Source organism: Podarcis vaucheri (genome assembly GCF_965113315.1).
Source record: "Podarcis vaucheri genome assembly, chromosome: 5".
In the NCBI taxonomy this organism is placed as follows: domain Eukaryota; kingdom Metazoa; phylum Chordata; class Lepidosauria; order Squamata; family Lacertidae; genus Podarcis; species Podarcis vaucheri.
In genome coordinates this window covers 35,873,491-35,891,921 of record NC_138763.1, presented here as the reverse complement: position 1 = coordinate 35,891,921, position 18,431 = coordinate 35,873,491, and the positions used below count along the sequence as shown (strand labels likewise).

The window sequence follows — 18,431 nt, the reverse complement described above, 5'->3', positions numbered from 1 at the left end:
GATCCTAAACCTCCGCTTTCTTGCAGGATATCTTCAGGAGAAGAAAAAGCTAAGGAGCAAACCCAACACAAATCTAAGTGGAGTCCCTAAGACAGTTGGATGGTGCCTTGTGCACCTCCTTCTGGAACTCCTGCAGCCAATCTGGTGCCAAACGATTGCTCTGCTTTCCCTTGGACCACAGTGAGGCCAGGGTGGGGGGGTCTTGTCATCCACACACACTGCCATGGCTTGTGCCCCAAGGAGGTCACTTTGGTGCTACTAACACAGTGGTTTGACTTCACCCTGGAGACATTCTCTACTGTCTCTCAAAACAGACTTAGTATAAATAAGAGAGTATCAGTCCCCATTACACTCCCATCTGGTCATCTGCAAGATCCTGACAAATAAGATGCTTTCCCCTTGCTGTATGATTTTACAAGAAGCAAGTTCAGGTGCCAAAATTGTTTGATCAGCTTTGTTGCCAAAATCTGTGTATCTGAAGAAGTGTGCATGCACACAAAAGCTTATACCAAGAACAAACTTAGTTGGTCTCTAAGGTGCTACTGGACATTTTTTATATATATATTTCGTGCCACAAAAGTGTTAAACTGCAGCTGTGATATGCAATTCCTTCAAATAATCAATAGTACATATTCAGGGGACTACAAATGGGCTTGCCACTGATGAACAGTTTTACTTCTGGCGAGTTTCATCTCACACTTATCCAGCCTGGAAAAGAGCAAAGACCTCATACTAACTTCATAATGAATCTGAGAACTTGCTGGTTTTCCACCTATCAGCTTAGGATGGGGGCAGAAAGCAGCACTTGCCTCACGGCTGCACTGAGCTGCACAGGCACTTCAAGCATCCCCCAAACTCACAACTGAGACCCATCATTCCCCTTGGGAGCCACACAAAATTTGTGGACCTTTGTATGTATTTACAGTAAGTGACCAGGTGAGGAAATGTGGATTGGCAGCACTCGCACTGTTGCCAACACATAATGACTGATCACCGAAGTGGTGATCAAAGTTAAAACAAAGTGGCACTGCTGAAGAAAAATGCACGCACAACACCACTGAACAAGTACAGCAGCTACTCATCCAGCTTCAAATGTTAAGCTGGCAGATGGTGATGCTGACACAATGATGGTATTCAGTGCCTTTGAGATTGCTGGTCATGGTAATCATGTGGCCATTGTTGGCGAGGATACAGACCCACTTGCATTGTTTTGCATGCAGTTAACACATGCAGGTCCAAAACAAGGAACTTTCCTATTGAAGCCTGAAAGAAACAAAATGCCAGACTGCCATATGTAGCTTTTAATCACAAAAAATAGGAATAGGGAGAAAGTGTTCCCATTCACAGAGTGTGATACAACATCAGGTATGTTCAAATAGGCTAAGAAGGCATCTGAATTATAGAAGACTCAAATCCATGTGATAAAATTTCTTTACTCACTGATCGCCCCCGCCCCCATGCCATATAAGATGTCGCAGTAGCTGCAAGAGTCCTTTATGTTTCATCTGTGCAAAGAAGGTGGAAACCTATGAACCACCAGATGGTGTTGGACTTCAGCTCCCATCAGTCCCAGTCAGCATGGCCAAGGGTCAGGGATGAAGGGAGCTGAAATACAGAAACACCTGGAAGGCCACAGGCTCCCTGTCCCTACTCTATGCAGTGCACAGTGAAGAGAGCTTGAATAAATTCAGAAACTGCCTAACAAGCGACTTCCAATATGTGAAGTCTGAACATAAGAAGAGTCTGCTGGATCAGGCCTAGTGGCCCATTTAGTCTAGCATCCTGTTCTCACAGGGGTCGATGCAATGCCTACGGAAAGCCTACAAGCAGGACCTGTGTGCAAAAGAACTCTCCCCTCAGTGATTTTCAACAACTGGTGTTCAGAAGCATGCTGCCTCCTAACAGTAAACAAGAAATATCCATGTTTGACATGAGAATCCTACCACAACTTCTGATAACTGCACAGCACATATTCAGGGTTCGTCTTCAAGTGCAGCTGTAATCTCTGGTGACTCTGCAACCAAGCTAGTGGAAATGCAAGTTAACGCTACTCCTGCCAACACATAAACCAGATGCTTCCAAGAAGTTCTGCTCTCAAATTCGGTAGCTCTGGGTATACTTCCCACATGTACCATAGCCTGTGGTTGTCACAAAGCATACCTACCTGATATTCTCATCAGGAAGTGTGAACTGATGTGGCACCTGTCATGCAGGAATGCAAATAATGCAAAGACTGGTGACTAACAACCATAGCTGCATTGAGCCAACTAATCTAGACTATGACAAGATCACTTTGACCTTGCAAGTTACAGAGCCATAATTTTCTACATCAAATGATAGCCTAACCCTCATTTGATGGCATCAAATTTATGTGCTGGGCACAGAACAAAATTGGCCATTTGAACAGTGGAAAGATAACCATATATCAAAGATTATATTGTTTAGGACATAGTTATTTATGTAATAAAATCTGCCATTTGTGAATTACCATCTTTTGCATTGAATCTGCTTTGGCTTTTATAGCATTTGTAGTTAGAGCAGCTTCTAGTCTACTTTTACTTGACCAGTGAATATGACATTTCGGAACAGAAAAAACAGTGGAATTTGCTGCCAAGGAGTGTGGTGGAGTCTCCTTCTTTGGAGGTCTTTAAGCAGAGGCTTGACAACCATATGTCAGGAGTGCTCTGATGGTGTTTCCTGCTTGGCAGGGGGTTGGACTCGATGGCCCTTGTGGTCTCTTCCAACTCTATGATTCTATGTATGAACTAAGGATATAACAAATACTTGACAAAAATGTAATATCATGGGCATAATGGTGGAAGCACCATTTAGTTTCAATGGGATTTTAGTATGATAAGAACATTTTGTGACATATATGTTAAGTCATCAGCTGTATATAAATTACGTGCATAATCTGATCCGAAGTTTGAATAGGTCTATTGTACTATTATGACTCAATATCTTATCACAACTTCTTCCATATGTTTTTCAATCTTCACAAAATGGTATACACATTCATATGATCTTATCAAATTCTTCACACAACTAATTAAAAGCAGACTGCCAACTACAAGTTTCAAACTCAATATCTTAATTGGCTCAAAATGTAAACTGAATGAAACTATAGAAAATAATATTTTAAAATAATCCAATAACTAATACTTAAAGGGCAACTAAATTGAAATACATAATATACTGATAATACTGGACTTGGGATGACCAAAAAAATCTCTTCAAAAAACATTACTAGATGGTAGCTTGAGAGCTGTAGACCTACTTCAAAATGTGAAGTTGAAAACTATGAACAAATCAAAAGTATGGATTATTAATTTTTAATGCCTCAAACTTGTCTGAACTATGAAGATCTTGCAGAGGTACATTAAGAGGCTGTCCATAAGATGGTGATTCTCTGGAATTCTTTCCCTAAGGAACTATACCATGTCAATCTCTCCTCGGGTTCTGAATGCAAGTAAAAATAATTTCTCAGGTTTAAACACTAATTCACAGTGCAAGTCTACTCAGAATTAAGCACCATTAAGTTCAATATGACTTACTCCTAGGTAAGCGTACATAGTGCAGTGAACTAGATGATCACATTCTAATCTAGAGCAAATGGGGGTGTTAAACTTCTTAATTATACATGTGTATTTCATTAGGTTGTGTTTAGTACTTCAACCACTACAGAGTAAAAAATAGCTTTGAGAGGCAGACTATAAAAAAAATTGATGTTTGTTTATTTTTTACTTAAGAACTAAGGAATCAGACATGAAGGCTCTAGCACAAATTGCAACCAAACCATTACTGCTAGAACCAGTTGTGGAATAATCATTAATCATTTAACCAGGCCATTGACAAATCTGAGTTTGTTTCTACTGAAAGTTAACTGATAGATACCGGTCCTTTCTTTGGTTGAAGAGTAGTCCCAATGACAGATATAGCCCATTCTAACTGTAAGGAGAGTTCAGATCGGACTCTGGGTACCTTGCTACCTCGTGCCCAGGTCCAGAACTCATTACACCAGCTAAAAAGACCAACCAGCAGAAATAGTCACAAATACTCCTTTGCACTGGACATGGACTAGGAAACATTAACCGAAATCTTACATGCTTTTCGGTTTTATTTTTTGGTGATGGAATTGCAAGCAGGTGCAATTCACTGATAACTTGCAAGTTCTTCCAGTTACACAACATTTCTAACTAATCTGAGAGATTGACCTTGCTTAGGTAGGAGCAAAATGGGGATTGGTGCCAATAAAAAAAAGGAGAATCTGAAATTCAGGGGGAAATGGGTACTCAAGCACGGAACAAATCTTAGAACTGTTAGGGTCACTTCACAGCCTTATTTTTATGCTTTTTGCCCCCCCCCCACTTCCCTTATCATCTAAAATAATTTTTTACATCTCTCTTCCTGCCCCGCCTCTGTTCCCACATGACACGTAAGCTGTCCTCACTTGGGAAACCTGTATATCTCACAACAGGGAGTGATGCAAAAGTTCTATTTTGGATGATACAGTCAAGCATCAGGAACAGAAAGCATGAGACACTAGTCCAAAGGAACTCAGAAATATAGGACTGCAAGATCACAGAACTGGAATGCGCCACAAGGTGAACTGTAACTTAAGGCATAGAGTCCTTTTTTATCTTTCCCCAAGGGCAAAAGGGACTGTAACACTTCTGCATAAAGTGGAAGCTGAGAAAAGCACGCTCCTGCCACATGCACCTAAGCTTGTGCATCTTGATTTATTTATATCAAAACAAGAAAAACTCATAGTAAAATGGCAGAATTAATCTTAAAAGCAGAACTAGTGACATGATGCGATAAAAACTTATGTTGCCTATAACAATTTATATTTGCATTCTCATCCAGCAAACATCAGCAGCAAAATGTACGCCCGTGTGTGTCTTTAAAAAAGGCTTCTTTCTAACAAAATAAATAACACCTGCATTTACTAATATTGTATAGCGTGTTGCCACTTTGTTTTTGCCACTGCTACTGTTGCAGAAGCCTTGGCATTTGGAATCCATATTTACAAATACAGTGGTAACTCAGTTTAAGAACAGCCCTGTTTACGAACGATTTGGGTTACAAACTTCTGCAAAACCGGAGGCTTACCTCAGTCTACAAACTTTACCTCGGTCTAAGAACAGAAACCTAATGGTGGAAGGGCACTGGCAGTGGGAGGCCTCATTAGGGAAAGTGCACCTGAACGGTTTCGGTTTAAGAACGGACTTCTGGAACAGAGTAAGATCATAAACCAAGGTATCACTGTAAAGCAATCTCCTCTATGCTTTCAACTCACCTATCCTTCAAAATCTTCCAAATCTCCAGCTGTTTTTGGAGTAGCAGGTGGTGTGCTAAGCAAAGTATTATAAGGTACAAGCACAGAATACCAGCTTTGGAAGGTTATTTTTTTGATCTAGAAAAAATGTATGCATAAGACATGTATGTAAATGAGACTACTGTACTTTACAGAGTCCTTAGCAAACAACAAGCAACAATTTGGATCCTGAACCAGTAAGAGACTACTTTCATTTTGTTTGATATATCAGATTTACAGTCTGGGAAAGGGATTAGACCTGAGACAGCCAATTAATGCTCAAGTGGCAGCTACGGTCACAACTTATTCTATCAGTTTCATCTGATAAGAAGGGATGTGGCCAGTTTACCAACCACCACCCATACATGTGTAACCTTAGAAGCTGAGTGTATTCTATGCGGGGCTGTCATCCTGTTCAGAAGCTTCAACATGCCCAACGTAAGGACAAATCAACACATTCAGCTCCAGCCTGTAAAAGCCATTCACTTTCTTTGTCTGTGGCATGCAAGAATCAACGCTAGGCAACTCAGGAAGCTTTTGTAAATTAAGTTTCTCTCCCCCTACCCACCCCACCACTGATATATACAGACAAGCAGCACAGGCATATATTGGCAGACAAGGAAGTAATCTGTGGGATAATGACATTTGCAGTACAGCATTCAACTTACGGAAATTACATGTGCCAATTTGGTTCCCAGCACTATCAAGGAACTAGCTCTGATCTTTCAAATGCTGCATAGCATAGGTCTCACTCAGTAAGATCAGAAGCAAGGAGGATCTAGAAGATCGAGTCAGGTGAACTCAAGGTGTGTTACGCAGTGTGTGGTAATTTCTGAATGAAAAATTCTACAGCCTTTTTATGAATCATCATGAGGCACATTCTTATAAATATACATATTTTATCTCTGCCATTCTACACTTGCAATTTGGGTTAGCAGCACCCATTACACAGCTGGAAGAGGTGTGCAGAGGCTGCAGAAAGAACTGTGCGCTGAGGGAGCCCTTTTGGACATTCGTCCTCCTGGGAAACACTTTAAGGCCAATGTAGCCTGGAACTGGGTGTTTGAAATGAAGCTGGCTTGACTGCTGAACGAGACATGGCAGTGGGCAGTCTAAGGAAGCTTCTTCAGGTATCTGCCCATAAAAGTAAGTCCTGCCATGGGTGACACATCACCACCTCCAAGGAGTCATCCCTTGGAGGAGTAATGCGGGCAGGGGTGCCAACCCCTCTCAATTTCTAACCACCATGATGAGGCTCAACCCTAGGGTGAGAGACAATGACTACTACTACTACTACTACTACTACTACTATTATTTAATTTATTGCCCACCAAGGTCCAAGGGCAGGTAAAACATTAAAGCACAACATTAAAAACAGTTTAAAGCAACTTATAATTACAGAGGATCCTAAAAACATACACTTTAAGTGTCAAAAGCCAGGGCAAAAAGGTGCATCTTCAGCATTCACCAGAAGCTGCATAATGAAGGTACCAGATGCCTTGGCCAACACAAATTAACACCTGACAGTTGTTCACTTGGAAGAAAAAGCAAAGATGCACTTGGCCAATGAAGGTTAAGCATTCACATTAATCAATTGTAGAAAGTGCACATTAAAAAAAATCATTCCAGCTTTGAAATGGGATTCTTCTATAACATGACTACTCAAGTTATCCCATTCACAGGAAAAAGCATTCCAGAGTCCCCAAATAGTAGAATTAATGGTCTAACACTTACTGTCTTCAATTCCCAAAATCCCTTTTAGAATATATTAGTAAAACTGCCTCAATAAAATTAGAAATTGAACTCCCCTGGGGCAGAAAAGATGGAATGTTATCTAGAAATTGAAATACTTTGCAAGTTCCTAAGACATTCTTCCAACCCTATTAACTACAGAGAAGAGGCAGTTTCCCACTGACATGCCTGATATCAGAAATATTGTGGAAAGGAAGTACAAGATGTAGTTTCATAATAATTTGAATTCTCCCAAGTGGTTATTGTGTAACAGCAAAGGAAACAGAACTTAAAACAAACAAGAAAAATGAGTTAGTTTTTTGGTTTGTTTTCTTTCAGATTATGGATGTGCCATGAAGATCTAATGGAGCTACATGTCAGGGTTGGGGAGGGATGCAAGAAGAAAAGTTTCCTTGTAACTGCTGAGGTCAGAGTCCAACTAAATAGGTAAATGCAAATTGATCTTTCTCTGCGTTCAGGGAGCAAAAGACAACTTGGGAGTCTTTGGTGCCAAAGAAGATGCCACAAATTCCACATTGTTTCAAGTATTTGTTATTTTTAAAAGTCTATGTGCCAGAATTAGACAGGTTGCTTCAAAAGTACCCCCTGTCGTTGAGTTACACAGTGCATCTTTCAAGTTTTGGACATGAGGCAGACTTTCTCAGCTTCCTTAGACATCCTGGAGCCAGATGTCTAAACTGCAAACACTGCTCATTTCAAAGCAAAGAAATACACACTGCCATCCCAACAACACATCACTGCTTTAGTTATGTCACACTGCCTTATAATTCAGCATTTTTCTCACTACCTATGGCAAACAATTGACTCTAGGCTACAGATGTATCTACACTGATATCACAATTACTGACACCATAAATTAAGCCATTGCCATGTGTGTTACAGAAGTGCTGACATCCCCACTGTGGCTCCACTGCCACCCCATGCTTGACAGGCACCTTGAACAGCCCCTCAGGAGGGGAGTAGGTAAAAACATTGTTGTTGTTGTTGGCGGCATCTGTCTGTCTTGAACGTAACAGCAGAAGAATAGATACAGGCGAGCAGAGCAATTGGTGGACAATAGCTCCAAGTCTGTTGCCCAGCTGAAAACTATAGTCATTAGTTTTCAGTATTCAGAACTACTATATTATCAATATCAGGCCAACCAACACATTAGAGAAGTTGCTCAAATGGCTCATAACACAATGATATGGTACAACTCAGGATCACTCAGACATGTAACCAACTACAGGGCAGTTTCCAAATGAGTATTCTGACTGGGCAAACTGGCATTCCACTACACTGTCCATATAGGCTTTCAGTGGCACTATACTGTATACAGAAATACAAGTGCAAAATGTAAAAATGGATCAAAACACAATATCCACTGGGGGGGTGGTTCTTTAAAAATATTACATTCTGAAGCAAAATATGTGGCCCTCCAGACTACAGCTTCCATCAGCTCCAGGTAGCATGGCCAATGGCTGGAGATGATGGGTCCAAAGGTTCTCCATTTCTGTTAAGATTTATGTACAGTGGACGCTCAGGTTGCAAACGTGATCTGCGCAGGAGGCACGTTCAAAACCCCCAGCGCCGTGTCTGCGCACGCTTGGGTCACAATTCGGCGCTTCTGCACATAGTGCAATTTAGTGCTTCTCTGCATTCACGAGCATTGAAACCCAGAAGTAACCCATTCCAGCACTTCCGGGTTCGGCACGGTGCACAACCTGAAACGCCTGTAACCTGAGGTATGACTGTATTTCAAAGGACAATCCCTGTCAGCCCAGAAAGTAAGTCCTATTGAACTTATTATTGGGGTCAGATTGCAGCCTGAATCTCTTCACTCATCCCAGTCTCTCTCTTCACTACAGATAATCTACCTCGTTTCTTAAAACACCTGTACAGCATCAGAGACACACAAGAGAGATTCTTTATTATGGTATGATACAGTGCTCTAACAGCAGCAAAATAATGTGGATGTATGTCATATGACACAAAGAATGGATGACCAACCTGCAGGACAAGTAGCACAGGCAAGACCAAGTTTGTGACACTCAGAGATAAGGAGGGCCCTTGGGCATGGCTATGTTGTGCTGCTGCCGTTCCACAGTCTAATAATCTACAGAGAAAAAGTCACTTGTGACTAGAGACGGTATCAACCATGTAATTACCAGGCTCAAATTATGAATTTTCCCAGGTTCAGGTGCAAGATAAATTGAATGCTGTTTTGCTAAGAATTTTTTCTGCAGTTCAGAATGGAAGGTTCTGCACATGTGCAGAGTGCTTCTTGAGACTTTTTTTTTTAAAAAAAGTGTAGCAGCCTTAAGAATCAGTTAAGAACTCTTGGGGGAAGGAATCCCCTCTACTCCTCTCCCAGTAGTTCTAAAACATACCTGCATTAGTGATGCTGCAATGCTTAATAGATTAATTTGTAAGATTAATCAAGGTCTTTCAATAGACTAAAAAAGTACTTCTGATTAACAAGGCTGAATATCAGATGATGCCTCCTACAACTCCATTATTTCTGACCTCAGATATGTTTTACTCTTGTGCAAGTTTAATCAATGAATAGGCTGAAACCCATAAGATTAAGTCATTAAATTTCTTTAATTGGGGCACAGCCCAAATCTATACATTTGTTTTCAACATCAATTACTTTACCTCCTGGAAAGAGTAAGTTAAATTTTGCTTTTCATGGTGCAATATGTATTTTTCTGTTACAACTTTTTAGAGGTGTCTAAAGACTGAAAAGGTCCTTTTTATGCAGAGTATTCCTGTGCATATTAGCTCAGAAGTAAATCACAGTGGAGTTTACTCCTTAGAAACTATGCTTAGTATTGCAGACTTAGCTAGCTTATATAGAGCCCAAGTACTTTTAATGTTACATATGTTTTTGTTAAAATTATGCAGTAGGTTACAAAGCTTAATCTGCTTCCTCACATTTTAAAGCTGAAGTTGGGTATGACTGGTATGAGAGAAAATTACATCTTGATGTCTCCAAAATAGATCACATATGTTTGAGAAACTGCTGTAGTTATTTCTGTATGAACTAGTTGGCTGCTCCCCTTTGGGCTTAATTCTGAATCTCTTCATTTATACAACATTGGGGGACTGATTTAAGCTAGCAATATAAATCAAGATTTAAATCACCAAGTGGAAAACCTCAGCTTAAAATGTTGATGTTGGTCCAGCATTCTATTTATACTTCAGTAATGATAATAAAGAACATTGATTTACAAGTTAAATAGGACCTCTGCACTATATTTTGTTCATATTTGCTAACTAGGAGGGCACACCAACTATATACACATTTGTGAAATATTTCATTTATCGTGCATTTTAGCTTTTTAATAACCGATGCATAGCACCAAAGCCCTAGAATATTATGTATTGGTGTGTGTGCCTCTGCATGGCCCCATAGTTAAGGGATCTAGAATGGGCCACTAGATCACATGCTCCTTTCCCCCGTTCCTCCTCCAGAAAGGAAAAGAAAAACATTTCCATGCCCTTACAGTAACATTAACTTTGGTTAATTCTATCCAGATTCCCTCTTAAATGATCAGGATTTGCTTACCAGCTTCAATCTTTGGTTTCAGATCTAGTCAGTATTAACCTAATCCAGAGAAGTATTATCCTAATCCAGAGAAGTATCAGTCGGCTAGTGAGGGTAAAAGAGGAAACCTATTCCCAATAACTGTCAATAACAGCCAGTCCAATAAAAAAAACAATTAAGATTTATGGGGCTGCATAATTTTACTCTAGACATGACGCTGAGTAGTTGAGAGATTCTTCTGACAACACTTAAATGTAGAGAATAGTCTTTTCTTTGCCTGATAATGCTCATGAGATGCAACATATTTCGATGAACTGATATACAGGCAAATGTGGCAATGCGCACATGTGCAGTCACACATTCTTTGAAAGTGTGAAAAATGGGAATTGCCTGTACTAAAATTATATTCATATCACAATGCATAAAACTAGCTTTAAAATAATGTACTACAAGTCATGGAACAAAAATTTAAATATAAGGATTTAAAAGAGAAAGTAAATATATATATTTGTATTGTACAGTGGTACCTCGGGTTAAGTACTTAATTAGTTCCAGAGGTCCGTTCTTAACCTGAAACTGTTCTTAACCTGAAGCACCACTTTAGCTAATGGAGCCTCCTGCTGCTGGTGCGCTGCCAGAGCACGATTTCTGTTCTCACCCTGAAGCAAAGTTCTTAACCCGAGGTACTATTTCTGGGTTAGTGGAGTCTGTAACCTGAAGCGTATGTAACCTGAAGTGCATGTAACCTGAAGTGTATGTAACCCGAGGTACCACTGTACAATGTGATTCAATTCACGTGTCCCCTGTAACACACTATTACAGTGGTGCCCCGCAAGACGAATGCCTCGCAAGACGAAAAACCCGCTAGACGAAAGGGTTTTCCGTTTTTCGATGCGCTTCGCAAGACGAATTTCCCTATGGGCTTGCTTCGCAAAACGAAAAAGTCTTGCGAGTCTTGCGATTTTTTTCCCTTCCCCCCTTTTTCTAAGCCGCTAATAGCCTTTTAGCCGCTAAGCCTTTAATAGCCGCTAAACCGCTAATAGGGTTGCTTCGCAAGACAAAAAAACCGCTAGACGAAGAGACTTGCGGAACAGATTAATTTCGTCTTGCGAGGCACCACTGTAATTACTGAATGGCAATGTGCTGAAATTCAGAGCACCTGAGCCAGCCTTTGTCACCCACCGAATGTGTTATGTGCCTCTGTGACAGCAAAAGCATAGCTTACTCCTGATATATTTATAATAGCATCCGATGCAAATGGGAAACTATCCTGCTTTGCTCTGTCCCATTTTAATAGTTCACAAAGGGCTGGACTCACATAGTTGGCTGTAATTTGAATTGTTTCCAGTCTTAACCAACAGCACCTATATTAGTTTTTATGGATATTGCTGGAACTGTGGCAAAGTCCCATCCTTTTGCTCTTCTTACACAGGGCACACCTGTTAGCTACTACAACATAACACTACTAGTCCCAAACTTACATTACTGCAGTGACTCCGAGGTTCAGATTGTAAAACAGCCCTAAATGTGCTTACTCAAACGTTTCAATAAGCACATCCAGGACCGAAATGCCAAATTCATTAATATCCTAAGGGTTGATTGCATAAAAGAGCAACAATTTTGTTAGCACTTAATGAATGGTGGTTACAAACTTCCCGATATACCCCCTCCATATATTTAATACCATCCCTTGGCTCTTACAGAGTGGCTTTCCAGAAGATGCAGGGGAGCAATTCTTAGGCTCCAACCTATGAATTTAAAAAAATGAAATAACTTGCCATTTCCAACTCAACTTCCTATATTCTTTTTCACATTCTGCTTTTATTGTGGTATAAATGCCAGCCTCTTTCCCACTCAAGGGAAATTTATTTTTATTAATAAATTTAAGCATGCTGCACGTGCAGCACATTAATCTACCCACACCCTCATCCATTCTGGTGCAACAACAAGATTATACAAGGTCAAACACTGAGTTTGAAATCTAATTAGAGAGGAACTTTTCAAAACTGTTCTGTTTGAGGACATGCCCCAAGGAATTCAGAGGCAATTTTAAACTTTGTATGCACATCTGCGTTTTACAGTTATAAACCAGAGAGCAACAATAGTATGGCACACCTTGCATCAGCCAGCTCTATGCAATCAAGTAAGATATTCTACTGCCAAGCTTAAAATCTCCTTCTAGGAGATAGGGGGTCACAATGGAAGTTTTAAACGAAATTATTAAAAGGAGTGAGTGGTGTTATTCATAGTAAGACTGTCTTAAAATTATTTAAGGATGGTTAGGGAAACTGACAACTATATCCTAAACATTTGCACTGGTGTGTCTGCTTGTAACTTCATACTCTGCGGCCTAGTGCTAGGGCTGCACTTGCCATATTGTATTCAACACGCTTATTTATAGATGCAGCAAATGTTGCCCGATTCTAAGAAGGAGCAGCTTAAGTATCTTAAGTAGTTGTGAAAAATAGCAATGAGTGAATTCATTACTAACTACTTAAGACAGCTTTATTTATTCTGCAATTATTTCCTGAACAAAAGATGTGTGCTGTTTTTAAAATAAGTTCTAAATGTTGCTATCTTTGATTTTCTTTTTAAAGCTCCCCCCCCCCTTTAAAAGATAAATCAAAGAATTACTGCACAGCAGCAGGTTATTTCTGGCTCTTCTACAATTATTAATCTTGTTACAACACTAACAAGTGGGAACATAAGCAAAGAAGAAAACACACACACATACAACTCAGGACAGCTATTTTCTGGAAAAATTCCTGAGAGGTATCAGTGTTCAGCTACGGGAGCAAAAACAGTCTTGTGACACTACATCATATGTCATCTGATCCGATGCCACAATGAATCTGTTAGGGTAGGACAGGCATAGGCAAACTCAGCCCTCCAGATGTTTTGAGACTACAATTCCCATCATCCCCGACCACTGGTCCTGTTAGCTAGGGATGGTGGGAGTTGTAGTCCCAAAACATCTGGAGGGCCGAGTTTGCTTATGCCTGGGGTAGGACATGGCCATCCAGGTATGTTTTGAACTACAACTCCCATCAGTCTTAGCCAGCAGAACCATACTGGATGGGGCTAGTAAAAGTTGCAGTTCAAAACATCTGCAAGGCACCAAGTTCTTCAATACTGTTTTAGAGTGACAGCCAACGTTCAATAAGCAACCTAGTGCTCATGAAACAAAATTCCCTCTTTGCTTTCAAGACCCTCCCCATATCTGCTCCAGTGAGTCCCCTAAGAGTAGATTGGGGGGGGGGGGAGAGAGAGACTGCAGGGAAGTCCTGCACCAGCAGAAGTCCATTTTGGTTGCGGGCAGCTAACATAGGATGTGACTATTAAGTCTTTAAAGTGCCACAATCCTCAGTGGTGATGTTCTCTGCATCAGTGCTAGAAATGAGCCAGGATAAGTTTGCACCTGGCTTACTGACCACTTGTGACCAAATGAAGATGCCTGAGCGCCAGGATGGCGCCTGACACCACCACCTGGATATGTATGCCTGGGGATCATTGGACCTTGACTGTTTTCACACACTAATATCACATCCTATAGAATTCTATCAGTTATATTTTTATCTGCACAATCAGAATGAATTTCAGGAACCAAAAAGTCATATTGAAAAATACAACTTTAGAGCTGCCTTGCCCCCAAATGGCAACTAGACATTCCATTTTGGCAAATGTAGCCTTTATTTAAGGAGCCTTTTATAGTGCCTAGCTTATATACAGTACCTGAGTTTATAACACTGCTTTGGTTGAAGGAAAGTTGATCATACAATCTTAACCATACTGGTATCTCTCTCTGTTGAAAAATGTGATTTGTGTTTCCCTACCATGCCACAAAACCTAAAGTAATGAACCATCATTACTAATACCTGCAGCAGTAGCATGTACTCTCAACATCAATGAGATCTAGTTTCAATGTGACTTGAAATTAGAATTGATTTGTCACAGGACTTGAATCTTCCAGAGCCCTTGAGCAAGTTTATAATGTCATACAAAATCAAACCTTGCTACACCTTTTAATCAGTAGTAATGTTTGAATCATGAATAAGCTTGTGAGGATGCTACTAGGATTCTTAAAGAACTAAAACAGAAATTATTACACAGTCAGTTTAAAGGTAAAGCAATAGTTTTATTAGCACAATTTAATAGGGACCCAACATAAAAAATGTAAGCCATTTTATAATGTGAAAAATAGCTGCCTTTCCACTTTCAATGAAACACATTAGGAATCTAGACATTTCAGAGGTGGGGCATTCTTCACATAACTTCACAGAAGGTGTAGCCCTGGGTTTGAAAGTGATAATAAGAAAAACACTCTTAAGAAACCATATTTTCATGTAACACAGGAATAACCAATGAACATATAGGTTAAACTTCTTTTGAACAAAGCACAACATTTAACTGTTGTTCACTTTATAATTTGTGTATATTGGAAAACAGACATGTACAGAAACAGAACAAATAATGGTTGAGATCCAAAGGCTATCCCTTCTAGTGGCAGCCATTCATATCCCCTGAAAAGTTGCACCAAAAGGTCATCACATTATCCAGAACAGCTTTCCATGAGGCTAGAGGGGTGTACACATAGGGATCTACAGATCCCAGCCAATGTTAAAGGAACATAATGTTGGATGTTTTTCATTTCCACTTAGCAAATTTGAGAACTTACTGAACACGTCAGACAGACATCACTTTAACATTTCAGGATCTGTACTCAAATACCACAATTACATTATTATTATTATCACTATTGGGAAACATTACAACTAGAGATGCAAAAAACTATGCCAATTGACTGATTTATAATATAATCACTTTGTGCCATAGGAGAAACACCTACTTGTTCTGCCAGACAAACACTAACAAAAATCAATGACAAAATTCATCTTCAATAATAACAAGCAACTGTTATGTGGTTCTATAATTCGCAAAGTTACTATCCTACGGATTCGCCTGAATCTTGCTGAAGTCAAAGAAATTTAAGCACCTAACTCTGTGCAGAAATGGAACCCATAAATGTAACACTAGGAGCCTATATTCCAAAGCTACAATATTACATTGTGTTCTTCCCAAAGACTGACAACATGAACCTCAACCAAGTATAAAAGATGTTCCTGATAAAATTATTTCAGCAGAGTCAAATTTAAGGCTACTATTCTCAACAGCTGCTATGGACAACTTAATAGGACTGTGTTAAAAAACAGGTGGTTTCAAATATACCTGTTTATAACAACTGATCTGTCTGTGCAGAAACTGCTCTCTTCTGTTAAAATTCCACAGATTAAAGAAATTAGTAATTTAGTTTTTTAAAAAAAAGAAGAGCCAAAAGCAACAATTTCCTCAACAATTCAGTTAAATTTTCTCCAGAGCATGAATCCCATCATTAACTGGATTATAAAAAAAACATTATTCTACTATAAATATAAACCAGTACATAAGTTTGATTGATAAAAATGTATAAGAGCCCAGTGTTGGAAATGCTTTTGTCCACTCCCCAAGTAATTATAATGCACATTCAACAAGCTAACCCACCAGTGGACTGGGACCTAATCCAATGTGGGTCACAACAGGAGCACTGCTACCATGCAAATATATGGTAAAAGATTAAAAAATAGGTCCCCAAATGCATGTATATGTTAAAAGCAGACCCTGGAACTGAAAAGGTTGATGATACCTGGGCTAGAGAGTTTGAGTCATGTTCATACTCTTAAGTTGATTCATGCACTTTAAAACGAAAGAGGAAACATATTCCAAAGCCACAGGTGACCTAATGGGAGGCATCTGATGTTTCACACTTTTCCACAAGAGCATTTTACATCTTTAAAATTTTATAGTACAACCCAATCCAGAGCACTCTTCTATAAAATGGAATCGGTTGACCCAAGTACTTTAAACCAATTTGGCTGTAGACCAGATTATGAACATGCCAACCTAAAATACTACTTCTGTCCATCATATTGGTTCATTTCTCTTATTACCATTTGGAACAGAAATGTTGACTAAAGTAGCTATATTTTCTCCAGAAACAAATCTTATATGGGACTTTAGACCCAGTGTTACTTAGCAGTATATTTTCAGAAACTCAAGGTTTACAAACTGCAAAACAGATAAAAAATATCACTCTGTGCAAAACTAAAAAAAAATTCTTTAAAAAGAAACACCCTGTATGTACAGGATACATATAGGTACATATTTTTTGCAGAGCAGCTAGCACCTTTTGTCCGAGTTTTCAAGAGGGATGCATTAGACCTGATCAAATCAGTTTACCAGAGGAAGGATAATTGCTGTATACAAAGAACCTTGTGATTCACCCTCAATCTCATTATTTACTACTGCGATATTCCGGCTTTAAAAAAATAGGCACAGGCCTACTCATCTACGCTGTTTATTAAAACAACCTAGCAACCAAGAAGCGCTAGACTGATTTATGTAGTAGCTGCATGAACGCAGACCGGGGCCCTTTGCGTACAGGGCAATTTTGCAAGAGAAAAGCAAATACGCTTTCATTCCTGCACCACCAAGAAACCGGCTTAACTAACCTGACGACTGGCTCTGGCCGCTCAAAGCCCCAAAAGGCTGCCTTTAAAAAAATAAGAAAGAAAGGGAACGAACTAGCAGCAGTTCCGGATTCGAGGAGGTCCCTCCTTTCCTCCCTCTCCCAACGCCGACGGAGGATCCCCAAGGCGAAGGAAAGTTTTCCTGGAGCCCCACAAGGACAACAATGCCGCCGCCCCCCCGAGCAGGAGCCGCCAAGGCGCCTCGCAGGGACCCCTTCGCTTCCCACCCCCGTCCTCCGCCCTCCCTCCCCTAACCGACTCCCGGCTCCGCGGCTACAGTCACAAAGGTCGGCTGTAGCCGCGCACTTCAGCCGCGGGCGCGGAAGGTATAATAAAGGAGAGAGGAAGAAGGCGGGGCGGAGAGGGGAAGAAATCCGCCTCCATCCAGCAGGGCACGTCAGGGGCCGCCGAACCCGTGTCGAGGCATCCCGAGGACACACCCTGAGGGTCAAGCGGCCGCAGCCACCCAGCGGGGGCCGAGGAGGCCTCAGGGGCCCCGGGGCCCGAGCTGAGGACCCCCCCGCCTCCTCCTCCTGGCCGCCAACGCCTCCCGCGCCCGGGAAGCCGAAGCGCCAAGGCTCCCTCGGAAAGGCCTCCTCAGGCGCCGCAACACGGCGAGCTGCGGCCCTCAAGGCCCCGGCAGTACCTTCGCTCCGCGGCGGGCCGGGTGGCTGGCTGGCAGGCAGGCGGCGGCTACCCCCACCCAGTCGGCGTCGTGGTGGTGCTGCGGCGGCGGCGGCTCTCGGTGTGGGCCTCGGCCGGCGCTCCTCTCCCCGGCTGGGTTCGCCTACGGCCTTCGGCTCGCTCGGTGTCGGCCTGGCTGGCCCCTCCCCCGCCCCGCGGTCCTGGCTGCGCAGCGGCCCCTGCTCTTCCTTTCCCTGCTCGCTCGCTCTCGCTCTCCTCTTCCCTTCCCAGCCCGGCGGCGGATACTACTGACCCGACGAGCAGCTGCGGCGGAGCAGGAGAAAGCCCCGCGCCCAGCTCGGCAGGCGACTCGCGGTTGCCCCCTGCGGCCTGGCGGGATCCGCGCAGCCGACGCCGCAGCCCTCGGGCCTGCCAGGCGCCCTTCAACGCCGGCCAATGTTCTCGGAACGCGAAGGAGATCGGGGACAATGGGCGAAAGGAATGCCTCTGAGCATGGGCAGACGCCGGGGGGGGGAGGGGGCGCGGCCTTTCCTTCGTAAATCGTAGGGCGTGGTTAAGCTATGTGAAAGCCTTTCTAGGCTCTTGACCTCATCATAATAATAATATCCCCAAAGATACATGTGCT

At 41.6% G+C, this 18,431-nt stretch overlaps 1 protein-coding gene across 2 annotated transcripts in view; it reads right to left on the bottom strand.

The window, feature by feature from the left end:
• CAB39 (calcium binding protein 39) overlaps nucleotides 1-18,113 on the bottom strand; it is a 47,396-nt gene extending 29,283 nt beyond the window's left edge. The window contains exon 1 of one of the 2 annotated variants that reach the window (XM_082221919.1): nucleotides 17,808-18,113. The gene's annotated coding sequence lies outside the window, so the exon portion shown is untranslated. Of the gene's footprint in view, nucleotides 1-17,143; nucleotides 17,167-17,807 lie in introns of those variants that run through there. The other variant, XM_082221921.1, reaches the window with a different exon arrangement.
• Between the last annotated feature and the right edge of the window lie 318 nt (nucleotides 18,114-18,431).